General features: G+C 45.8%; 1 protein-coding gene across 1 annotated transcript in view; it reads right to left on the bottom strand.

The window, feature by feature from the left end:
• Mylk (myosin light chain kinase) overlaps window positions 1-26,219 on the bottom strand; it is a 248,341-nt gene extending 222,122 nt beyond the window's left edge. Inside the window, exon 1 of the mRNA XM_015993413.3 lies at window positions 26,202-26,219. The gene's annotated coding sequence lies outside the window, so the exon portion shown is untranslated. The remainder of the gene's footprint in view (window positions 1-26,201) is intronic.
• Between the last annotated feature and the right edge of the window lie 623 nt (window positions 26,220-26,842).

Genomic DNA, 26,842 nt, shown 5'->3' with positions numbered 1-26,842 from the left:
TGACTGTCCATCACAGAAGTCACAGTGGTAGCAGCCTGAAGGAGGTGGCCACATTACATCCATAATCCAGAACAAGGAATGCAGGAATGCTTACTAGTGCTCAGCTTGCTCTCTCCACTTTGATCCATTCCAGAATCCCCACACCCAAGGAATGGTGCCACCCACAGTGGGCATGCCTTTCCACCTCAACTAATACAATCAAGATAAACCCCATAGGCATGCCCAAAGACCAACCTGATCTAGCCAGTCGCTCATGGAGACTCTCTTCCCAGCTGCTTCTGTGCTGACAATTAAAATATCATCCCATACTCCTACAGCTGATAAACACCTTCAGCAAAGTGGCTGGATACAAAATTAACTAAAAAAAAAAACAACAACAACAACGAAAGTCAGTAGCCCTCCTATACACAAACAATAAATAGGCTGAGAAAGAAATTAGGGAAACAACACCCTTTACAATAGCCACAAATAATAGAAAATATGTTGGTGTGACTCTAACAAGTAAGTGAAAGACCTGTATGACAAGAACTTCAAGTCTTTGGGGAAAGAAATTGAAGAAGATATCAGAAGATGGAAAGATCTCTCAAGCTCATGGGTTGGTAGGATTAACATAGTAAACATGGCCATCATACCATAATCAATTTACAGATATGATGCAAATCCCATCAAAATTCCAACACTTCTTTACAGAACATGAAAGAACAATACTCAACTTCATATGAAAAAACAAAAACTCCAAGATAGCTAAAATAATTCTGTACAATAAAACAACTTCCGGAGGTATCACCATCCCTGATTTCAAGCACTACTACAGTGCTATGGTAATAAAAACTGCATAGTATTGCAATGATTCATAATGATATTCTGTTATACTCTAGATCATTGCCTAGCCCAATTGTCATCAGAGAGGCTTCATCCAGCAACTGAAGGAAACAAATGCAGAGACCCACAGCCTAACATTAGGCAGACCTCAGGAAATCCTCTGGAAGGGGATAAGGATGCCAGAGGGACCAAGGACACCACAAGAAACCCCACAGAACCAACTAACCTGGGCTCATAGGGGCTCACAGAGACTGAACTGCCAACCAGAGAACTTACATAGGACTGACCTAGTCCTTCTGCACATCTGTTACAGTTGTGTAGCTTGGTCTTGTGGGACAACTAACAGAGGGGCCAGGGGCTGTCTCTCACTCTGTTACCTGCTTTTGAGACGCTTTCCTCCCACCAGGTTGCCTTGTCCAGCCTTAATAAAAAAGGAGGTGCCTAGTGTTATTGCAACTTGATATGCCATGGCTGACGGATATACAGAGGAGGCCTTCACTTCTCTAAAAAGAAAGGAGAAGGAGTGGAAGAGGGGTAGAGGAGGCTGGGGCGGGGAGACTAGGAGGAGAGGAAGGAGGGGAAACTGTGATTGAGCTAGGAAAAATTAATCAATTAATAAAAATAAAGTTAAAAATAATAAATATTATTATGATGATATATTATAATGATATTATACATTATAATACATTATAATGATATTATAATGATAAATAATAAAAAAAAGAAATTATGACATTGATGGAAAAAAAACCGATCATTCCATAAAAAGCTGGGCACAGCAGCACACATCTGCAGTCCAGTGCTTGTGTGGATAGATGGGAAAGAGAAGCTCTCAGATCAGCTAGTCTGGCATACCTAGTGGTAAATAACGAAAGAGAGGCCCTGTCTCAAGGAAGGTAGATGGTGAGGACCAACCCCTGAGGTTGTCCTCTGACCTCTGCACTCAAACTACAGTACACACCCCGCCCTCACACAAATACATGCACAAATAGAATACACATACAAGCAATTTGTTTTAAAAAAAGAGAGATTATTTAACAGATAGAGAAAGGACAGGCTACATGTATATATGGTGCCATTTTGCATAATGGACTTAAACATCTTTAGACTTTGGTGTCTTTAGAGGGATCCTGAAGTCAATGTCCCATGGATACCGAGAGAGAACTGTACTGCCTATCTGAGCCTTGTTGTACCCATTTACATATTCCTCACTTTCCATTTGAGCACTGGAGACATGAGTTTGGAATAGACGCAGTTTTCAAAATATAAATTAAGAACCCAATCCGGGGGCTGGAGAGATGGCTCGGCGGTTAAGAGCACTGGCTGCTCTTCCAGAGGTCCTGAGTTCAATTCCCAGCAACCACATGGTGGCTCACGACCATCTGTAATGAGATCCAGTGCCCTCTTCTGGCCTGCAGTCATACATGTTATATACACAGTAAATAAATAAATCTTTAAAAAAAAAAAAAAAAAAGAACCCAATCCTTCTCTCCAAAATAAAATTCTTTTAAAAGAGGGATAATTTGTGAATGTCAAGTATTAATACCTGCACAAGAAAAGCATCCTTACCCTCCATAAAGCCTACAGCCTCAAATGTAACCACGGTGAACAGTCTCCAAATGCCCTAGACATGTGGGTTCTGATCATTTTACCCCTGAATTTGTTGCTGAGTAAGTCAACCAGGACATGGAATTTTGGCAAGAATGTAAGATTAATACAATTCATTGATTCAAGTATAAACATTTCAGGTAGAAACCATGAGGTGGGAAGTGGAAAGAATGAACACTGCAACGTTCTGGACCTTGAAACCACAAGTCGGTTCTTTCCAGAGCAGAACACAGTACACCTGAGCCTGGGCGGCTCCGCTGTGTGAGCCGTTATCCCTACTCTGTTAGAAGACGGACACAGTGACATAACTTGTATTTGGAACTGATAAACGGAGAGCTTACAACATGTAGGTCACTCTGCCTCCCCTTCCGGGGAAAGGGATCTTCTTCTTTGCCTTTGAGCACTGGAGTGAGAAAGCTCACTTCCACCCCGAACACACTGTTCTGTCGCACACACATCGCTGTCATAGAAGAGTGCGCAGGAACTGTCTCAGGCAGCTCACCTGGCTCAGTGAGGACGTCACCCTCAGCCCCAGACACAGGACGGGTGGGTCAGCGCCTCTGTGTGCGCACTCATTCTGTGTCTGCTTTGGGCAAACCTTCCCTAACAGTTTTCCACTTAGCTACAAAGCCTGTGATGGCTAACCTTGGCTGTCAACTTAATGTGACTTAGATTCCCCGTGGAAAAAGACCAATAGCTGTGTGTGTGTGTGTGTGTGTGTGTGTGTGTGTGTGTGTGTGTGTTCGGGTGGGTCTAGACTGTGTCAGCTGAGGAGGGAAGACCCATCCTGTGGTTCTGAACAGAGTGAGAGAGAGCAAGCTGAGCACCAGCATCCACTGCTCTCCCCTAGACTGTTGCTGTGATGTGACCTGCTGCCTCAAGCTCCCGCTGTCATGATGACTGCATCACCTCCAACTGTGAAGCGGAATAAGCCCTTCTTCCCTTAAGCTGACTATTGTCAGATAACTTGTTACAGCCAACAACAACAACAAAAAGATTAATATACTACCTGTTCAAATCCTTACATACTGTCACACACGAGTGTCATTATACAGTGTCCTAGTCCATCCCCCGCCCACTGTCCCCACACGTTAGTCATGCAATGCAGGCAAGCTTGTCCCCACTTTTCAGTAAAGGAAACTGGCTCAGAAACGTCTGGCGGTTTCCGTGGTCTGTACAGAGTAGAGCTTGAGTTCAGCTAGGATTCCAAAGTCCCGAGTTTAGGTTTGTTTGTCTTTTCTGTTCTTGCAATCCGAGAATACTTGTTTGGGGTATTTAAAAGTTGTGTGTCATGGGTGATGGCTGTGACCACATTTTTATAGTTTTCTACCCAGGGGCAAGTCCAAGCTAATGGTATACGCTGAGCCCGCGCCTAACTCATATACATCCCTTCACCCCTCATATCTGTGTCTGGGTCTAAGGCCCTGAGACACTCAACTACGGGCATAAGGTACACTGAGGGACTGAGGACCCAAGTCCTCTCTTGGTGTTGAGTTCTGGCCTCTTTCGGGGCCTCTGACTTGGGAGTTGCTTCAGCTGCTGCAGAAGCTGTGTACTTCTCTAGCTTATTTTTATCACTTGCAACAGTGCCCAGATCCTGTGGTATTGGCCTTGGCCCTGAAGATGGTATAATAAGCAGGAAAATGTAGAGTAGACTTGGGAGAACTGAGGTCTCTGAGTAGAAGAAGCCTCAAAGTACTAAGGGAATGAAAACTGGAGCTAATTCTCCTGAAATGTGAGCAGGCTCTTACCTCTCCCCCACTGCCTTTGACTCTTACATAATTCTCTGGCAGTCGAAAGCTAACCATAGGCCTCATGTCAGGCCCAGGCTTCTTCTCACCCATCCTGGAAACCTTGGCCAGCCCGGCAAGGTAGCTTCCTTGAATGTTTTTTCACACACGGACTCAGTGGTCCTAGGACGCAAGCTGGACAGGGTAAAGCATCCCCACTTGGATAAGACTCAGAGATGGAGATGTCAGCTCATGAGCATGAGAATCAGAAGTAAACCACTGTCTTCCTGGCCTGAGTCCAGGGTTCCTAATGCTCAAACAGAGGCGTCATTGTGGGGAATCTTGTCCTCATCTCTTCAACACTTCTAGTGGGTTTTGACCGGGGCTCATATTGGCTTGATTATTATTATTATTCCAATAATCTAATTAGCACCCCAACCATCATCTTAGTCCACAAGGACCGTCTCTGAGCCAGTCATCACTTTAACACAGGGTCTAAGTTAAAGCAAATCCGGTCGTATTGCTACCTTACGTGAAGTCATGCTTTTCTATGCTCTCCATGCTCAAGTTCAAAGTCCCCCAAATGGAGTGACACACCCTTTATTCAGTTCACCAGCCTCATCTCAGGCCACACCCTCACACATGCGCTGTGGCCCACAGACCTCCTCTCTGCACCTGCCACTGGTCTACTTGGAACGGCTTATTCCCACCTGATCTCCTGAAATGTCTGTCCCTTTATCTGTGTGACTTGTTTTACATGAGGTCCTCCTGGAGTGCTCTCTGTCCTCCTGTTTATAACTGTCACAGCTTTATCCCACCCATATATATATATGAGCTCCCGTAGGGCTGGGTGCTATTAATCCGCGCCCCCAGAATGTGAAATCGGTTCTAGGCCATCCAAAAGCCAGTTAATGAATGGTACCTGACTGAAGTCAAGGTCCCCGCCTTGACTAATCTGTTTCATTCCTGAATATGGAAGTTCACGCTGGCCTCTCGTCAGACCTTCAGGGATTAGATGCAAGTATTCAGACCTGGCAATACAACCTTTAACTCATCCCTTCATGATAAACTTACTAATATGATAATCAGAAATTCTGATTGAAGAGTCAGAATCAGAATAATTCAGTGTGCACTGGCCACTACTGTGTGCCAAGAACCTGTTTCCTCATGCTGAATAAGATAGCTTTAGAAAACAATGTGTAGAAAGCACTTTAACCAGTCAAAATAGTGCTGACCGCCTACAAATTAATCCCACAAAATCTCTATACCTAATTATGTATGTGTGCATACAGATGTATTTTTATTTTTGAGTCAAGTTCTCATGGAGTCCAGGCTGTCCTTGAACTTACTATGTTATATAGCCAAGGAGGACTCTGAACTTCTCATCTTTCTGCCTCAACCTGTCTGGTGCTGGGATTACAGGTATGCACCCCCATGCCCAGCTCACATGTTACATGACATCATACAGATGCTATATCCACCTCTTCGGGCTTTTTCAGAGACTATACTGGAGTTTAGAGTTGGGTCACTGCATCAACCTGGTTGGTTTCACATCCTGCCTCTGTTATATGCTGGCTGTGTGTTTTCTCATCTATATAATGGAAATAATACCTATACTTCACTGGGTGTTGTAAGGATGTTTAATCCTTATAAACAGTTGAAGTAGCCCAGGTAAATCACTTCACACATGGCACATACTGTTACCCAATAAATCTTAGCTAGAGGAAAAGCCCACCCTTATTCGGAGTAATTGTTTTGAGATATATGTGTGTGTGTGTGTGTGTGTGTGTGTGTGTGTGTGTGTGTGTGTGTGTATACATTAATGTATATATATCAAAGACTACATGTGTGTGATATAAAATTGTTTTAATATGAAATAATGTAATGAAATATGCATACGTATATATGTATATATACGTGTGTGTGTGTGTATATATATATTTCCACATTAGTATCCTCAGGTAAGTTTAAATAGCCATCTGAAGATGGTGACACAATTTATGAGTTCCTCTATTGGTGACTTTTGCATCACTGTGACCAAACACCCGACAGAATGAACTTAGAGTCTAATTTTCTTACTTCACAGTTTCAGAGGTTTCAGGCCATTGTGTGGGTGAACACAGAGGAAGTGTTCAGTTCTTTGAGTAGGAGTGTGTGGTGCAGGCTGTTCCCATCACACTAGACCAGGAAGCAGAGGAGGCAAGACAAGAATGAAGGGGTGGATATAACCTTCAAAGTCGGCCCCATCTCTCAAAGTTCCAGAACTTCTCATAACATATTAACTGAAGACCAAGCATATAATACATGAGTCTCTTGAGGAAATTTCAGATTCAAAGGTCCCTCACAACTCTATTTTAATGGATATATAATATTTAAAGATATACAGGGGGCTATATCATTATAATTTGATATGTGTATATAATACATGATAATCAAATCAAAGTAAGTATGTCTATCTCAAACATTTATCATTTCTATGTGTTGGGAGTATCAAAACTCTTCCAGTTATCTTGAGGCATATCATGAATTATTGTACATAATTGCCCTACAAATGTGTAAGAACAAATGAGTGAGATCATACAGTATATGTCTTATGGCTGGCTTATTTCACTTATCATATGTCCTCCAGGTCTACCCAAGTGGCTGCAGATGACAAAACTTCATTATTTTACAGCTAAATAATAAATAGTTCATTATGTGTGTATACCTTATATGATTCCATATCTTGGTTATTGTGAATAGTGCTGCCAGAAACATGGGTGTTCAGACACCTTTGATATTCCTTGGGATGTATACCCAACAGTGGGCTTGCTGGAACCCATGGCAGTTTTTGGTTTTTTTTGTTGTTGCTTTATGAAAAATCTTCATACTGTGGTCTACAAGTTTTATGATTTGAGGACTCACCAACGGCGTGTAACATTTCCTCTTTCTCTATATCCTCATAGCACACGCTACTTCAGTCTGTAGTAGTTGCCTTACTCACTGAGGTAAATGATAGCTTGTGGTGGTTTTCAGCTAGACGTTCCTGTTCCTGGTGACTAGTGATCTGAGCATTTCTTAATACACCTGTCAGCTACTTGCATGTCTTCTTTTGAGAACCATCCATGCATATCATTTGCTTATTTTCTGAAGTGATTTTTTTTTTTTGCTGTTAAGCTTTTCTTTGCCTTTTGTTTTTCTGAGGTGAGGTCTCACTCGATAGCCAGAGCTTTCCTCAAACCCACAACCTTCTTCCCTAAGACTTCCAAGCACCGAGACTTGCAGGCGGGTACTACCAAGGCTGGCCTAATGTGGAGTCTTTAGGGTTTCTCTGTTCTGGGTATTAATCCCTTGCTGAAGCGATGGACTGCAGATGTGTTCATTCTGCAGTCTATCTCTTTGCTCTTCTGTGTCCTTTACTCTGCAGAAGCTAGAGTAAAAAGGCCTTTCCCTTCCTTCCACCCTGGAAGCCAATGCTTTCCCTTCTCCGCAGGCAAGATACTGACTGGTACCACATGGTGCTGAATGCTGACGACTGACAGGGTTAATCTCCGGTTATCTAATCTACCCCACACATCTCACCTCTGCAAGAGAGCGATGTGCTTACCAAGAGTCAACAGGCTTAAAATTTTCCAACTGATCATATTTATTATTGCAGTTGTATGACTGAATTCATATATCATTTTAATAGTATATGAAGTCACTAAATAGTAACACCAAAGAATTGTTTCTGTGAACATTGAGTAATAAAAATGAATTGTTTAAAAGTTATTGTTGAATTATGTCTGAATGAGACAACTGTAAAACAGTGAGGAAAAAAAATTCTATGAACTTTAAGTGTTCTACACTCTGTTGGCTTTAAAGGGTTGAGAACACGTCTTAAAAGCACAGCCCAAGTGAGAATATGTTGACTCCTGTCAACAAACCCACAGGCAAGAAATGTTCCCTCAGAGGGAAAGTTTGCAAAGTTGTATTATCTGCTTTAAGTTAAAATAGTTAAGGTACACATCCATGATGTTTTCAACAGCTTCCTCAACCAGTCAGTTAATTATGCATCCATCCCAGTCATTCCTCCAACACTGTGGAGTCTTGGTCATCTCAGATGCCACGTCTATGACAGGTTTCCATCGTTCCACACACGGTCACTAAAGCAATACTGCCGAAGGCGGCCCAGCCTCACTCAGTCACATCACATCTTCCAGCTCCTAAAACTGGTTCCACGTTCAAGAGATGAAACCATGTCACAAGATTTCCCAAAGGTCTGTCCAAATATCATTATCATATGGAGAGCTTCTATAACACAAGACAAACAGTTTAACAGAAAAAAAAAAAAATGAGGCAAGGTGAAAACAGACAATGGACACATAGCTAAAAACACAAGACACGACCAACATCACCTGAGGGACACACAAAGTAACAATGGCCTAGCATTGAAATAACTCTCTTTGTCTGGTTTTGGCAAAGTATGAACATCCAAATGTTGCCATTAATTTCCCTTGGGTCATAGAAACAGAAAGTTTATACACATGTATAATTTCTGTTGTTGTTGTTTTTGTTTTGAGACAGGGTTTCTCTGTGTAACAGTTCTGGCTGTCCTGAAACTCGCTCTGTAGACCAGGCTGGCCTCAAATTCAGAGAGATCTGCCTGCCTCTGCCTCCTACCACCACCCAGCTACATGTATAAATGTTTAAGTGATGGGCTCTTCAACCTTTTTAGACACAGTTAAATGGAATACAAAACTCTCTTGCTAAAACATGGAACTTTACTTATCCTCAAACATAATGGTGAAATGAGCAAGCAGCATCACACGAGTTAAGTTCTCTGAAGAGAACGACTTGAAGGAAGTGAGTGATCTGTCCCAGGGCTAATGTAATGTGCCCCCTGTTGTAGAGGCTGGCACAGGGCTCCAGGTCAGGGGCATGGCAAAAGCCCAGAAGCCAGTACTGCTCTCTTTCCCGTGGCTTGTGGTCCTTTCTCTACTCAGTGCAAGACCCGAGTCACACAAGGAGGGACAGTCCCCCTCTCACATTATTTGATCAAGACATTGCTTCTCCATCTCATGCTTCAGACTTGCTGGCATTTGATCCCTTATGACACCCAGACCCGACAATAAAATAAAGACTCAGTTTCTTGTATCCTCGCGCCAAGGACATAGTGTTCTATCTATACATTAAAAATGCAGATTTCCCAATAAAAGGCAAACCGCTTGACTGAGGGAGAGTGACTGAGCTGGAAAATAATTCCAGCTAGTTAAATTTTGGCACTTGAAAAAAAAAAGCCTTGTCTGAAGATATTTCTTGCATCTGAGACCAAAATGCTGTGTCGCCTTGCCATGCATTATTAAAAGACTTATAGTGAGCTTCCAGCCACAAAGTCGTGGCCTGAAATGGTACAAACTGGTCAGTAAACACACCAGTCCAGTGTTGATGTCTCCTCTTCTAAAATTAAGACTTTGAGCTGAACTAGAGCCAGGACAAGAATTAGAAGGGGCTGCATTTCATGAAACCTTTCTGGGGCACTGAGTGTACCTTACGATCGGATCGATCATGATCCTCCTTCCTGGCTTACATTGGAAAGAAGAGTACCATAAAACATGTCAGCCTGTTCCAAGGACCTGCCAAGTCTGGAGTAAGACTATGTTTCTCCCAGCTGTGCACCAGGAAGTGCCTGTGGCAGCCTCCTGGGGTCTCTGTCCCTCCAATTTCCCATCTGAAACACAGAGTAGTAACAAGAGTCATCTGTGGGTGAGTGTTCGAGTTACCTTTTCTGTTGCTGTGCTTGGTGGGTTGGGGAGAAGCTAACAAAAGCAACTTAAGGGAGAGATGGTATGTTTTGGCTCAAAGTTCTAGGTCACAATCCATCATGGTGGGAAAGTCGCACCAGCAAGAGCTCTAGGCAGCTGGTTACACCGGACAGTCAAGAAGCTGAGGGTGATGAACACTTGTGCTCAATTCACTGTCTTCTTTTTTATATTGTCCTTGCCCTCAGAATGGTGCCCCCCACAACAGTCAGATATTCAAACATCAATTAGCCTCATCAAAACAATCCTCCACAGGCAAGCCCAAAGGACCGTTTCCAAGGTGATTCTAGATTTCACCCAAGTTAACAATTGATATTAACCACCATAATCAGCTTTCTATTTCTATAAGAAACACTTGAGAAAATCAACCTCGAAAGGAAAATGATCATTTTGGCTCACAGTCTTAAAGGGTACAGCCCTTAATCAGCTGGCCTGCGGGAGCACATCACAGCAGGAATCCATGGTGGATAAAACTCAATTCGTGATCAAGAAGTGAAAAGGAGAAAAAAAGAAGAGGCTGGAGTCTCACTGTCCTCTTCAAAGATACATGCCCAGTGACCAAAGGACCCCACCTCTTAAAGGTCCCACTACCTCTCCGGCTGTGAGCCCTAATGATAGAAAAGTTTAAAAAGAGCCTCATAATGAAACCGAAGGCTTTATGGGCACTTGTTGAACACCACGTACATTGGAAGTGAGTCATGTATGTTGTTAGATTCTTGTAACCCACATGTAAACCACGTGAGGTAGTAGCAGTACTCTTTTTCTTATAGATAAGGAAGCTTCTTCAAGATCGCACAGCCAAGAGATAATCAATGGCCACTACTTTACACCCTCCATTCAGTCGAGTCATGGTTTTACCACGGTCATTTGATCTTAAAAAATTTACCACCCTAAGCCTCAGACGATCGTCTATAAAATGGGAACAGTAGCCTCATGAGAGGCCTCAGTCAGGAGAGGGCTGAGTGGGCGAGAAGCAGGAGTGTCCTTAACTCACTGACTGCAGGAGAGGCAAGGTCCGCCTCCCCAGACAGCTGTGCCAGGCACTGTGACCTTGGCAGAAAGCAGAGACCCCTGGGCACAGGAAGAGGTGGGAGTTTTGAAGGCAGTGAGAGGACTCCATTCATTCGTCCATTGCTGGGAAGTCATGAGGACCGTAAGCATGTGGCCAGATCCAGGAGTCCTGGCACCACCAAATTTCATCAGGTATGCAGCTGGTTCCACCAATTTGAACCTGGCATCCCCAGGTTCCCACTCAAGAGAACCCGACCCAGTGACACAAGCCAGAAGGTCCCAAGCAACACCCAGTGGCCCCTGCTTACAGAGGAAACTGGCCCTTGAGTCACTCCTGTCCCCCTTCAGCCCAGAAACACCCAAAGAGATGGAAAGCAACCCTCTTGTGTTTCCACACTCTGTGTGAGGGAGAGTAGCCAACTTGTATTTCCACTTCCTAGTGTTATCGGTTAATTTCCATCACAATAACAAACATAATCAAGTGTGTAATTGTGGCTCACAGTTTTGGAGCCTTCAATCTGTGACTGGCTGGTCCCATTATTTCTGGCCTTCGACAAGGTAACTGACTACTCACCTTGTAGCCAGGAACAAGAAAGACGGAAGACATGGGTCCAAACTATAGCCCTATTCTGATGGTTTTCCCCATCAGGTCTTCAATCTGTTTGTGGATCTCTGTAGAGTCTTGTCTACCGCTCCCCACCCCTTCCCCAGCCCAGGTCAGAGGTTAAGGTAAACCTGATACCAAATCTGGGAAGTGGTCAGCCTCTTTCTTTTATAGATGACTGAACAGGAATTCAGAGTTGTTAAATTATATGCCCAGGGCCACTCACCCAGTAAGCTGCTGAACTGGATTTAGTAGCCTCAGCCCTTCTTTTAAAAAGGGATCTGTGTGTGTGTGTGTGTGTGTGTGTGTGTGTGTGTGTGTGTGTGTGTGTGTGTGTTGGGGTCTATGTGAATGTGTTTGTGTCTGTCTGTGTATGTGTTTGTGTTGTCTGTGTGTGTGTGTGTGTATGTGTGTGTGTGTGTGTGTGTGTGTGTGTGTGTGTGTGTGTGTGTGGTGTTGGCCTCCACACATGAATAGAGGTCAGAGGACAACTGTAAGGCATGCACTATGGGTCCCAGGGATCAGGCCCCAACTCTGAGCACCAAGTGCTCTTACCTGCTCAACCATCTCACTTGCAGCCCAGACACTCATCATATCCACCCACACACACCCTTCCCAACCAATGAGATAGATCTATATAAGCACAAGGGTCATTCGGAGGCCGCACAGGTCTAGCTCCCACGCTCGGCCTTCTCTCACACAGACAGACGCAGCATATCCTTCTGTGAAAAGGGACTTCGGCCCTGGAAAGGGTCCAGTGAAGTCTTCTCAGAAAGCCAGCATGGGGTTGGCACTGGGAGGCCCACGTTCGTGGTGCTAACCACACCCTTCAGTGAAAGGGAAGCATAATTAGAGGGCAGAACCCACAGGCAAAACTTGAGTGTTTTGTCCAAAAACACCCAGAATTGGAAGCTCTGCCTGGAACTCCATAGTCCTACTCTTCCTCACAACCCCCATTTCCTGCAGGCCTCTAAGGGGACCCATGCAAACACTCTGAGGCAAAGATACCATCCATGGGCATGGCAGTATCCCTCCGGTCACAAATGCTCAGCTGATGGGAGACACAAGGTGGCACTATTGTGGCCTTAGGCTGAGAAGCTCACAGCAGGGTGGTGACTCAAGCCAAGAAACAGACTAGAATGTTCCAAACCAAGTGATATTTATCTACAGAACGAGTTTATCTGGCTCAACGGATGAAAATCATCAACAAAATTAACTAGACTGGAATGTTTTATGGCAGGTGTATGGGGCAAAACCCTGCTGAAAATCCTGTTGTCTTTTCCTGGAAATAAAACTTTATTAAAACACATCCATGCCCATCATGTATCTATCTACTCCCACGGCTGTGCTCACACTGCAGTAGCCCAAGGGGCGAAGAAGGAAGCCTGCAGAGCTGAAAATATTTACCATCTGTCTCCACACCCAAAAGTTCATCCACCCTTCCTCCAAAGGACCAAGAGAGACTCCTTCATCACCAAAACTGCAGCGCCTCCAGCTCCCTCTTCCGTGTCCCACAGACCTTGCTGGGAGCAGGGAGTGCAGGGGCAGAGTGAAGAACGGCCACTGTCACCCTTAAAGAAAAGTCTTCCTGCCTCTGACCTCACCCCAGGCAAAAGCCTCAGAGAACGCCCCCAAGAATCCGGGTGGTCATCACCAAAACTTCATTAGACGTGTTTACAGGTAGAAAAATACTTCCACACCTCCACAGGCCCCGTTCCCAATCCTACTGACCCAGAAAGGAAAATCCTGTAGGTTATTAGAAAAGGTGTCAGGTCGGTGGCCTCAGCAGAGGCTTTGACATGGTAGAAAAGAAAAGAGCAGGGATACCCAAGGCAGAAGAAAAAACAGAGAAGAAACCAAGGAATTGAACAGAAAATAATGGGGGAGGGGGGGCGAGGGGATGGAGGGGGGTGTCAGTGACAAACCAACACTTGAGTTTGTCAAAGAACCAACAGAACTGACAGTTTCCAGCCAGATTAATGAAGACAGAAGAGGAAATACAAACTACAAATATCAGGAATGAATGATGAGATGCCGTTCTAATTCCTACAGGCATTAAAAGGAGGATAAGCGAACACAATATTCTACCCTCACGTAAGATTAACAAATTAATCAGAAGGCACAAACTGCCGCACACCACTGGCTAGTCCTTTGTTTATTTTTAAGATTTGTGAGAACCATCCCCCCCAAATGTAAAAAACTTCTCCAGTAACTCCTACCCAAAACTTAATAAGTAACAATGTGTAAATCAGACAGGGACATCCCAAGAAAGCCGGATCAATACCTCCACAAGTACACACACGTCAACCAAATGTTGGCAAGCTGAGTCCAGCACATGGAAGTAGTATTCACACATCGTGACCAAGTGAAGTTCGTCCTGGAACACAAGGCTGGTTCAACACCAGCAAATCAGCTGACGTGACTGGGCCTCTCAACAGACAAGAGCAGGAGGAAGAGACCCTGGCTGCCCAAGGGCACCCGAAGCCTGGTTTACTGAAACACATCTCTACCCACTACTTTATTTATTGTCTCTGGTTGCTTTCTCACAATCATGGCTGGATCGAGTCTGGATAACTGGGAACTGAGAGGCCACAAAGTCTAAAGTATTTACTCTGTAGTTACTCTGACTTGTTTTTTTTCAGTTCCACAACACGCTGCACCAAAGGTAAGGGATGGGGGATTTCCCCCATACCATTCAAGTCTCAGGCTCTGGACACCAGCTGGGAGTCCTGCACGTCAGTTCCGATCCCATGCTCTTTACCCGAGGTTACCTCACATCTCACAGATGACGGACTCCTTCCCCACTCTGGACGCCAGTCCCAAGTCCTGGGCCTGCCGTAATTCTGACTGGTCAGCTATGAAAAAGAAAAACAAAATCTGCTTCCTCCTCTGGTTAATGAACTTGCTACAAGAGCTCTAAGAATCAGGAACACTCTTTACTGACATGCACATGCTCATTATAAAGGCAGGGAGTGCAGGGGCAGAGTGAAGAACGGCCACTGTCACCCCTAAAGAAAAGTCTTCCTGCCTCTGACCTCACCCCAGGCAAAAGCCTCAGAGAACCCCCGCCCCCCAAGAACCCCGGTGGTCATCACCAAAACACATCATTAGACGTGTTTACAGGTAGAAAAAGACTTCCACACCTCCACAGGCCCCGTCCCCAATCCTACTGACCCAGAAAGGAAAATCCTGTAGGTTATTAGAAAAGGAATATGCAGGAATGGGAATGGATTAGTGACAGGACAATGACCTCAGGAGAAGCCTGGAGCTTGCACCCTCCTCCAGGCATGCCACCATGCTGGCATCTACCAATCCAGAAGTTGTGCAAACCCCGTGATTTAGGCACTTATATGGGGGTTCCATTCCATTACAATAAAATAATCAATTAAATATCCTTTAGCCATTGGTAATTAACTAAGCTGTTAGCCTTTCCTCCTTCTCTGAAGGCTGGTGAGCAACCTTTTAATTACGTGATTGGTTCCGCTGACAACCTGCTCCCAGCCTGTGTCTATGCACAGGGTGGAAGCACAGTCTGAACGTCTTTTGAATAACTACTAAAGCGCTGTTCTCATCCCCACCACTTGGGAAATTTGTAGGTTTTAGGAGCTCTGTGCCAGGAACTGGAAATAAAGGCAAAATACATATTTCTTAAATATCACAATATCACATTGGTCCTTTACTGAAAGCTTTACCACTTCCTAGAATAAAGAAAAGCAATGTGGCCAGGCGGTGGTGGCGCACGCCTTTAATCCCAGCACTCGGGAGGCAGAGCCAGGCAGATCTCTGTGAGTTCGAGGCCAGCCTGGTCTACAGAGTGAGTTCCAGGACAGGCACCAAAGCTACACAGAGAAACCTTGTCTCGAGGTAAAAAAAAAAAAAAAAAAAAAAAAAAAAAAGAGGAAGAGGAGGAGGCGGCAGCGTCGGCAGTGGAGGAGGAGGAGTCCAGTTCATAAATTTTGCTTCGGCACATTGAATTCTGAGTTTCTAGACAGTGCCTCTCTTGACATTCTCAACAGACCCCAAAAAAGTACTTGAAAAAATCGTATTTAAAAAAACGAATCGTAGCAATAAGGATAGCCTCAAACTTCCTCAACCTTGTAAAGAGCATGTACAGAAGTCCCACAGCTAACACAACACAAGTCACACATTGCTAAGTGCCCGGCCCTATGATAAAAAAGAAGGCAGTGATGTGTGTCTCCAACACACCTGCTTAACATTATACTGCAAAACTAACACAAACCAAGAATAAATGAAAGCCAAACGACTGGATTAGAAGAAATAAATCTGTGTTTATGAAGGATGACATTATCCTCTAGGATGCAAATCTCTAAGAATCTAAAAATAAAGTACTAGTAATAGACTTAAGCAATATCACATAATAGGTCAATTTAAAAAAATCAACTCAAAAAAGAATGCCCAGGGAAACAGTTTAGAGGCAGAGAAGTGGGTAAGGGCTTAAACTTGATTCTATACCTCAGGCTCCGTTACTGTGCAAATTAAACATTTTTATTTGTCGGTTAACTATAATTAGGTACCAGTTACATTAGAACCCTGAATACTATAGGTCTACCTGCCAAACTTAAAATTAAAGAAAAAAAACTGTTGAAATAAATTATTGTAATTATAAATAGTATAATCAATCTGAAAATGGTTTTACTGAAAGTAGTAATTAAAGTTGTAATTTACTGAAAACACACAGTACATAAGCCTACAACCTAACAAAGTGCATGCTACATGTATATGCTAAAAAGTACAAAACGCTGAAGAAATCAAACAACACACAAATCAATGGAGAGATAAGGCTAATGGGGTTAACACCACACACACACACACACACACACACACACACACACACACACACACACACACCGAGATGTAAGTTCTCCTTAATATGATTGATATTAAGGAGCACTATTGATCAAAAGCCCAGCAAACTTCCAAGGTGGGTGAGGTGGTGCACAGCTGTAAAGGCAGGGCCAGGAGGACTGCTACACAGGAGACTTGATCTGCGGGCTAGCCTGGGTTGTGAACTGCAGGCTAGCCTGGGTTATGCAATAAAAGACCCTGCATCTCCCCTTCTGTTGCTGTGATAAACACCCTGACAAAAGCAGCTGGCAGGAGGAAGGGACTGGCTCACAACGTCAGGTGACAGTCCATCACCGTGGAGAAACAGAGGCAGGCAGGAGGACCCTGAGACAGCCGGACACATCACAACATGCATGCCAGTACCTATCTCAGTGCCTACCTTGCGGTCTCCATTTTAGACAGTCTAGGATCTGCTGCCAGAGGAATGCTCCTACCCACAATAAGAAGACTGATCTTTGTTGGGCGTTGGTGGTGCAAGCCTTTAATCTCAGCACTCAGGAGGCAGAGCCAGGTGGATCTCTGTGAGTTCGGGGCTAGCCTGGTCTACAGAGCGAGATCCAGGACAGACACCAAAACTACACAGAGAAACCTTGTCTCGAAAAACAAAATAAAAAACAAAAAAAAAGAAGAAGACAACTGATCTTCTATATCAATGAACATAGTAATAATAATAAGAAGAAGAAGACTGATCTTCTATATCAATGAACATAATCAAGACTGTCTCTGGGCTGAAGAGACTGCCCATTGGTTAAGAGTGCTTGCTGCTCCGACAGAGGTGTAAGTTCAGTTCCCAGCAACCACATTGGGCAGCTCACAACAACATGTAACTCCAGCTCCAGGGGATCCAGTGCCTTCTTCTGGCTTCCTCGGGCACAGGAACACATGGACAGGTACACATACGCGCACGCGCACACACACACACACACACACACACACACACACACACACACACACACACACACAAAGAGAGAGAGATATAAATAAAATAAATTCAAGACAACCCCTCCCAGACATTTTCAGAGGCGAACCTTAATCTAGACAATGCCTCACAGATATGCCCAGACATCTGTCTCTACTTGTAGTTACAAGAGTAACCATCAGATCCTGTCTCAAAAAAATAAAAACAAAACAAACAAACTTAACCAACCAAACAAGGACAACAAAACTTCCAGCAGGGTTTTAATGTAGACATCAACACGATGGTTCTAAATTTATCTAAACAACAAAAGCTCTAGGATCAGGGAACTACTTTGAGAAGGAAGTAAGATGAATCAACTTCTTGATTTTAAAAGGCCTGATAATGATACAAAAGTTTAGATACTGTGTTACTACTAAGATAAACACATGAAGCAATGCGGGGAATACTCAGCTACACCCCCACACGCATGCACACATGCTCAATTGACTTTCGACAAAGGGACAGCAGGGAGGGGCAGTTTTTCGCCACACTGAACAACTAGACATTTCTACTCAGAAAAGAACTTCTGCATCTTGAAACAAGAACAAGAGCTGACTCAAAACCACACCATATCAAACGTGAATGTAAAACCTGCAACTATAAAACATCTGAAGAAGATCCCAAGGAACTCACATCATGTAAATTAGATGCTCTGGCTTCAGCACCAAAAGCATAATCCATTCTCAAGATTAATGGGCCTTGATCAAAAATTAAAAACCTGCTCTGCAAGACCAACATTGCCAAGAGAGTTTGAAAAGACATCAGTTCTAGGCTAGCCAGGCTCCCCTAGAGTGCTCACATCTAAGTGCTCTTTCTTCCGACCTGTTGAGACTTCAGAAGGCCAGTCTCATTTCACCGCCTCCACAGCTACAAGCTGCCAAGAACTCTGCCATACTCTCCTGGTCATCGTGGGCTGTGCCTTTTCAAACCATGAGCCAAAATAAAATCCTTCCTTCCTTAAAGTGCCTTTTTTCAGGTATTTTATTACACACACACACACACACACACACACACACACACACACACACACACACACACAAGTACCAAAGATTTACTTTCCAAAGTCTCTGGTTAATCTTTAGGACATCAACTTTTAGCAATATTATTTGCTTATAGAAAAACCAAAGCCATAATAAGTTAAGCCTAGAAGAAATGTAGGGTATTGTATCCAGCTTTCTTTGGGGCCACCAATCAGCTCCCAAATCATGACACAGAGACTTATTTTTATTAGTTATGAATGCTCGGCCTTGTCTTAAGCTTGTCCCCCTAGCTCCTCTATCTTAAATGTATCTGTTTCTCTTCATCTACACTTTACCTCGGGGCTTTTTACCTTTCCTTCATTCTGTAAGTCCTACTTGGACTGCCCTGCTCTGGGGCTGGCTGGCGGGCTGACCGCCCCAGGGTCTCCCCTCTCTTCCTCTCTTCCTCTCTTCTTCCCCAGCCTACATTCCTCCTCCTCCTATTTATTCTCTTTGGCCACCAGCCCTGCCCATCCCTCCTCTGCATCACTATTGGCCATTCAGCTTTTTATTAGACCAATCAGGTACCTTAGGCAGGCAGGATGAAAGAGCAACCCATCGTCACATAATGAAACAAATGCAGCATAAACAAATGTAAGACACCTCTACATAGTTAAAGTTATTCTGCAACATAAACAAATGTAGCACATATTTGTCTAGTGAAAGTAATATTCCACAATAGGGAAATTCGGGTAGACTTCAGTGGTTCTTCTGTTCATTCCAAAGATGTAAGGGTGTCAAAAATTGGAGGCTCAAACACAATTGGGCAAAGGAAGTAAAGACAAGGGTTTTATCTCACATGACACATAGATGCAAAATCCCAGATAAAACACTAGAAAACCAACTCCAACACAATATAAAAATCAACAAAAACCATACATCTTCACCAAGTTTTTGTCTTGGGATTGGCCAACATTCAAAACTCATGAACAATGATTATAAAAAAAAAAACAGCACTTCACCGGGTGACAGTGGTGCACCCCTTTAATCCCAGCACTCGGGAGGCAGAGCTAGGCAGATCTCTCTGAGTTCAAGGCCATCCTGGTCTACAGAACGAGATCCAGGACAGGCACCAAAGCTACACAGAGAAACCCTGTCTCGGAAAAAAAAAAAAAAAAAAAACAGCACTTCATCTTGAAATCTTGTGCACCTCTAACAAACACAGTCCAGAAGGGTCTTTATATTTTAATTGTACTAATGATAAAGAAATGGGTATTCAACTCTATAAACAAAGGAATACTGTCATTCGGGCAGTGTTTGAAATGTATAAATTAGAGGAAATTCTTGTTTCCTGAGAAACTACAAAATGTTACTGCACAGCTATTTCCTCCCTCCCTCCTTTCCTTCCTTCCTCCCTTCCTTCCTTCCTTCCTTCCTTCCTTCCTTCCTTCCTTCCTTCCTTCCTTTTCTTTACTTTTTCTTTATCTAGCCAGAGTTGGTTTGCTAATTCTAAGAATGATTGCTAATACACAAATCAAAGAAATGGTGACACCAGGAAAATCCAACTGGGATTGGGCCCCAACTTTGGCTGCTCTCAGAACCATCCTGGGAGCTTAGAGAAAACAAAACAAAACAGACAACAGAGTCCCTGATGCCACTGAGCCTGAGGGACTAGGAGGGAACCTTACCAGCAAGCTCTGGAACCCTGCTGTGAGGAACAGACATCCTCCACACCCTTCCCTAGAAGGCTTCTCAAGGGCGTGATGGTGGTGGCGCAAGCATGCCTTCAATCCCAGCACTCAAGAGGCAGAGGCAGGCAGATCTTTGAGAGTTCAAGGGCAGCCTAGTCTACAAAGCCAGTTCCAGAACAGCTAGGACTGTTACACAGAGAAGTCCTGTCTCGAAAACCAAATAAATAAATAAATAGATTTTTACCATGGGGGGAAAAATCAATAAAAGATTAAAGCATCCACAAGACATGACTTGTCACCTTAAAAAGAACTTTGCAAGAACAAATTGCTACAGATGCTGAAGCTGAGGTCAATGGCAGCCTCCACTGGGATCAAGAATTAGAAACTCCACTCATTTCTTGAATAAACAGGCAAGGATGGCAGAACTTAACAGGCAAAGAGACATGTGGAAAATGTTCCAAAAGAGAAGAAGCTAGAGAGACCAGGAAGTATTAACTAGGCGAAGGCTGTTGTGGGCCAGAGCCGTGAGTGTGTGTGTGCTTGTAGTGAGACTGGGTGTGGGTGGGGGTGGGGGTCTTCTGATTTTCTTGGTGAGATTATTCCAGGGGAATAGAACCGAGGTTTCTGAAGATAAGGTGGCATGATCAGTCTGTTCTTTAAGATTAGCAAAGCGGGGCCTGAAGAGATGACGCAGATGTTAAGAGCACTGGCTACTCCTTCAGAGGACCTGATTTCAATCCCAGCGCCCACATAGTGAGTGGCTCACAATGTATCTAACTCCAGTTCTGGGGACCTGATGCCCTCTGCTGGCCTCTGTGGGCATTGCATGCATGTGATACACAGACACACGCGCAGACAAGACAACATCCATACTCATAAAAGTAAGTAACAATTTAAAATAAAGGAAAATAAAGAGGATGACTCTTAAGGACTCTCCAGGGCCAACTGGAACAGATAATGGGCCCATCTGCACCCATTCCTCTGGCTTCGGAAAGGACAATGACCTTTCCACCCTGTCACCAACCATCAGCACAAACGGGGGATAAACAATGTGGTGCATCAGCTCTATCCCTCTGTTTCTTCCTCAGTCATGCAAAAATCAGGTGGGTACATCTCCATTAGCCCGACGTCCTGCACTTCTAGAACAGGAAAATGAGAAACCATACATGAAGCACAAACAGGGCCCCGGAGCCCCAGAAATCTTCTTTGGGATTGGTTGGGCCTTAGCTGTAGCCAGAGATTTGCTGCCTCTCGTAAGTTTTGATTCCGCATAAAACTGAATTCATTCCTGGAATGTCCTGGGCAGAAAGAAAACAAGCCCAGAAATGAAAATCATTCACAAAATAAATCTCAGGAGGAGCAGACATGCATGGTTGGGAGTCCACCACGGGGTCAAAGGTGTCACAGCAGGTTCCAGCCGAGAAGGGTCTGAGAGCCAACTGTCCCCGCCCCCTCTCCTGGGGACACCCACACTACTCTCTTCCTGTGTCTGAGGCCTTCCCCAGCCCGGCAGCCCCTGAAATCCTTAACACCTTAGACACTTTGAAATTCTGTATTGTCCCCGTTTTCTGATTCTTTCATCCATGTGACCTGTTTCCTCACGCAGACCCAAGTCTCACAGGCATAAGATCCCATCCATCCTATCCATCAATCATCCACACAGCTAGGTGGAGAGCAGATATCTAATTGTGTTTGCCAGCTCATTCACAGTTGTTTCAGGGACACGGGGAGCACTATTCGATATGTTATAATGATGTCACTCTTTCGTTCCATTCTGCAGTCATTTCATTTTCGTGTATATGTATATATGTACGTTTGTGTGGGTGAACATGTGTGTGGGCATGCATGCACATATGTGCACGTGGAAGTCAGAAGTCAATCCTAGGTGTCTTTTCTCGGGAGCCATCTGCCTTGTATTTTGAGATAAGGTCTTTCATGGGCCTAAAGGTCACCTAGTAGGTGACTGGCTACTAAGCTGGCTGGCATGAGCCCGAGCCCGTCTTTGCCACCCCACCCCACCCCACCCACCACCACCACCACCACCCCACCCCCCCACCCCCCCGCACCCCCAGTACTGAGATTACAAGCCCACGCCACTACAGCCGCTTCCTAACATGGCTTCTGGGAATGAACCGCAGGTTCCCACACTTAGAAGGCAAGCTCTTCCCTGACTGGATTATCACAGCCCTGGTCATTTAATGTTGAAAACTGCTCTCTCGTGGTCAGATAAAGACACTAAAGGCAGCTCACAGTGGCTGAGGACTGTGCCCAGGAACACCCAGCCCGTAAGCAAACGAGACCGGACAGATCTGAACGTATGCTTACACTTCATAATCCACCTGCCACCCTGCGGCCATGTCCTGCCAGCTTTCTGAAGAACCATCTGCACTTTAAGAAAAAAAAAATTACCCGTGTCCCCTGAGGATTATGAGAAGTCATTCATAAGGTCCTGAGTTAACAAATTAACACTAGGTCTGAGGGCCCCAGAGCTAGGAGGAAAATCAAGCTGCAGATCTGAAAGAAAGGGAAATCCTCTCCTCATCCCCTTTCCTTTGTCCTGGGGGCTTTGGGTCTCCAGAGGGCTGTGCACTCAAGACCCAGGAGGGAGGAGCAGAGCTGGGGTGGGCAGAAAAGGGGGGTAACAGAAGTACCAGAAGTGGGGGATGGGACAACACTGGGGAATCTGAGAAGCTGGATCTACACAAAAATTCCCACAGCTCCCTAGTGGGGTTCCTATTGTGAGCATTCGCCCTCAGACACCCAGGGACAGTGAGCGAGCGAGCGAGCGAGCGGGAGGGCGCTGAAAAGGAGACCCCGGGGAGCATCTGAGAAGTCAGCCTTTCTTGCCCCCCACCCCCAGCTTCCAGCGGTAATTCCTGCTGACCCTGCCTGTGCCCCAGGCCCACCAGTCTGGCTGCCATGGCACAGCACACCAGTGCCACAGCAGCCCTGGCTTCTCAGGGGCAGGTACCAAGGCAGAAGGGACAACCTACCGGCCTATGGTGACACACTGAGGTCCCACGGTCTCCAGCATGGAAGAACCGCGCTTTAAAACCTGTTAGCTTCACCTGGAGGAAAAGGTTGGCAGCCGAAATTCAAGAGAGAATAATGGGAAGGGACCCGCAGAAGCGCAGAACGGGACAAGGGGGAGGGAAGTGACTGACAAGCAGGCTGCTGCCTGGCATCTCACTCCTCCCGTGGGACAGGGGGCTGAGAGAGCGAAGGAAAAGGAGAGAAGTCACATGGTACAGGGGCTCACTGCAGTGTCCACACTCTCTGGACGACGGCTTGATGATGCCCTGGTTCCGAGCCCCCATGACAACCAATAGACTCCACTGGGACCCAAGCACCCATGTATGCAAGTCTCCCATGCAAATGGCCTGCCTCTTGTTCTCTGTGCACACCCCTTGTTTGCCAGAGGCGGGAAATGGCTCAACAGGTTGTATTTAGGAACGTAATCTATATATGGATACATGTAATATATATGCATGTAATGACAATTAATGAAAAAAGAGGTCCTGTATTTGAAAGGAAGGCAGAAGGGGGATTTGGGAGTGTGCAGGGGGAGGAACGGGAAAGGGAAAAGGGCATAATTAATTATAATCTCAAAGACTTTTTTAATTGCTCTACATTGAATATGGGCAAGATTAATGTCCTCTGTTGGAAAAGATGCTTTATGCAGGGTTTCTCTCCACTCACTAGCTTCAGAAAGGAAAGAGTGGGAGGTTCTTGTTGTTTGTTTTGTTTATCTGGTGTTGTTGTTGTTGTTTTAGCAAGGTCTATGTAGTTTTGGCTGTCCTAGAACTACTCTGTAGACCAGGCTGGCCTCGTACTCACAGGGATCCTCCGGCTTCTATCTCCTGAGTGCTGGGATTAAAAGCCGGTGCTACTATGCCTGACTAACAGGAGGGTTTTTTTTTTATTTGTTTTATTTTTGATTTTCCGAGACAGAGTTTCTCTGTGTAGCCCTGGCTGTCCTGGAACTCGTTCTGTAGACCAGGTTGGCCTTGAAATCAGAGATCCGCCTGCCTCTGCCTCCTGAGTGCTGGGATTAAAGTTGTGTGCCATCCCTCCACCCCCACCCCCACTAAGAGGCTTTTTTAATAACAAGTAATCTCCTGTGTGTATCGCAAAACATTTTTCTCAAGAGAGGAAATGAGACCCCCACATTGACAGGGATGTTTCATCCTCAAATTCCCACTGTCTGAATCTCTTTAATAAAGAAACAACAAACCAACTAGTCGCATTTCACAGAAAAATGGGACTAAATAAAGCTGTGTAGTGGTTCATCTTATAGCTTGAAGGGAAAAATCAAGGGATGTTTCTTGTAGAGTGAGTCTATGGTGCTCCCAGAGAATGCACTGAAGAGAGACCTTACCAGTCGGGACCAACGCTCGTCCTCCACTAAGCACCTCGTAAAGGCCTGTGTCCACTCGGTATACCTGGTACCAGGCACGCCTTCCTTGCAGGCTCCTCCCCGCTCAATAGTGACTGCAGCTGTCCGTCTACTGCGTTCCAGGTAGGCCTACCTAGTCTTACCAGTTAGAGCAGGAATATCCCTAAGTCCTGATTTCATACATGTTCTCTAAGATCTGCCCCTGGGGAAAGAGTCTCCTGATGAAGGGGTCAGCAAATCTCACACACACAAACCACTCTGAGGACCTGAGTTCTGGCATGCCCACTGCCAAGTGTACCCTTATCCCTAACCCAGCTGCCCTCCTCCTCCAATGGCCATCACAGTGCCCCCCCAACACTCCCCTCTCTTACACACACACACACACACACACACACACACACACACCTTAACAAGAAACAGTGGCTAGTACCAATCTGCACCACAGTTAGGATGGCTCTCCAAGCTCATGCCTAGTGGCGGATGATCCCTTCATCATCAGTGAGCCCGGGGCTGCCCTGCCCTACTCATCTTGGTACAAAGATTCCTGTGCATGTCCCCAGAGTACAATCATCCCCCAGTCAGAACCAAGTATTCAGGAAGGTTCCTTCTAGCCCTAGCTCGGGCCCTTGGACCCTGAGGATGGGAACTCCAGGACAAGCTCGCTCTGGACAATGGCAGGACCATTTGACTAGCTTAGGGCACAGAGGTCAAGGCATCACCCTCAACAATTCTTTCTGGGGCAGAACAGAGAAGGAGGCTAAGACCACGTAAGGCAGTTGAGAAGGAGGTCAAGATCTAACAGACAAGAACAAGATTTGACAACAAGATAGTTGATAGGGAAGGGAAGGAGAGAAAAACAAAATTCTAACACCCTGAAGGCCTTTGAGGGACAGATTACAGCCACACCCCTCTTCCTCCCTGAGACTGGTGTGTGGATACCCAAAGCTCTGGAGCACAGTTGTGCATCTTAACAAACAAGCAAAGATTGTTCCAGGACAGGGAAAAGCACACCCTCACTGGAGACTGAAGCAGCTGAGGTAGTGGGGTGGCGGGACAAGGGGAAATTCATAAACCCCATTCTTTGCAGTTGAGCAGAGGGATGGATGGTCAGCCGGCTCTCGAAGCTCTAGCACCATGTCCCCTGCCCAGGGGCACCCTCGCTCCCACCCCGCTCCCCGAAACCACAATAGCTAATTGTATCCCCTTCAGAAACCAATGGAGGGAAGTCTTTCTCTTTATAATACAACAAATATTCCCACCTCAATTTTACTTAATAATAATTAAAAAAAAAAAATCCCACACACTCTCCCCGACATCATCTTTCCATCTGCCATGCCAATCTTAGAAACTCAGTCCTTTGGGATTTGAAGGGTTTCAGATGCCTAAGATCCAGAGAGAGGCACGAGCTAAGTCACCCCTGGGGATCAGTCTATCTCTCCCAAACTTCCCAACAGCGGTCATCTCTAACAAACTCCCCCAGAAAGGCGCCGGAGCTAACGTGAGAGGGAGGCGAAGCGCGGCGGGCTCGGTGCGGGTGCGAGAGAGCGAACCGAGTCCCGGCCGCGCGCGAGGCCGTCCACGTCCCAGCATCACGCCGGTGGGTGTAGGGACCAGGCGGTCATCAAGCTGTCTGCAAAGGCCGGGGCTGGGGATGGGGGGTGGGAAGCCATCCTTTCGGGGCTGGCGGCCCCTCACATCCCAACTCTCGCCGCTCCCACCGGGAGCCCGGTGACCGCGGCAGGACAAAAGCGCGGGCAGGCTCACTCACTCACTCACCGGCGCGCGGCGACGACCGGTGCAAGCCGGCCCGGGCGCTCGGGGGCGGGCGTGCAGCCGCAGGCGTCGGGTTCTGCGGCCGGTCGGACGGGCGCCTCCGGGGCTGGACGGGCAGCGAGCGCCGAGCTGGCGACCCTGCGCGGCGGCGGCGGCGGTGGCGGGCGGTGGCGAGCGGCGGGCGGGAGCGGACGGAGCCGGAGGGCGGCCGAGCGGCTCTGGACTGGGAAAGCTCACCGCGAAGCAACTTCCACGCGCTTATTTGCATGTCATTTGCATGGAGCTCCCGGAATGGACCTGACACCCTGCCGGCCACGCCCACTCCCGCGGTGCCCGGGGCACCGGCGTCAGACCCGGTCCAGACTGCTTGCTACCCAGCACCGCCCCAAGTCCTTGCCAGCCCGCGCCACCACCACCCGTTTTTAAATTTTACTTTTATATCTCATGGAAGAACTCTCAACACAGGACAAAAGAGCATCACATATTGGAAAATTAACTTTCTCTCACTGATACAGCTGTTAACAATATTAGGCACACACACACACACACACACACACAGAGAATGTACTGATACATTTTCTACAGAGTATCCTGAAAGGCTTAACTTTATTTCAAAATTACTATGTTACATGCAATTTCCTGCA

This window comes from Peromyscus maniculatus, chromosome 12 (assembly GCF_049852395.1).
Source record: "Peromyscus maniculatus bairdii isolate BWxNUB_F1_BW_parent chromosome 12, HU_Pman_BW_mat_3.1, whole genome shotgun sequence".
In the NCBI taxonomy this organism is placed as follows: domain Eukaryota; kingdom Metazoa; phylum Chordata; class Mammalia; order Rodentia; family Cricetidae; genus Peromyscus; species Peromyscus maniculatus.
The sequence above is the reverse complement of the archived record's forward strand: the minus strand, read 5'-3'. Positions and strand labels throughout refer to the sequence as shown.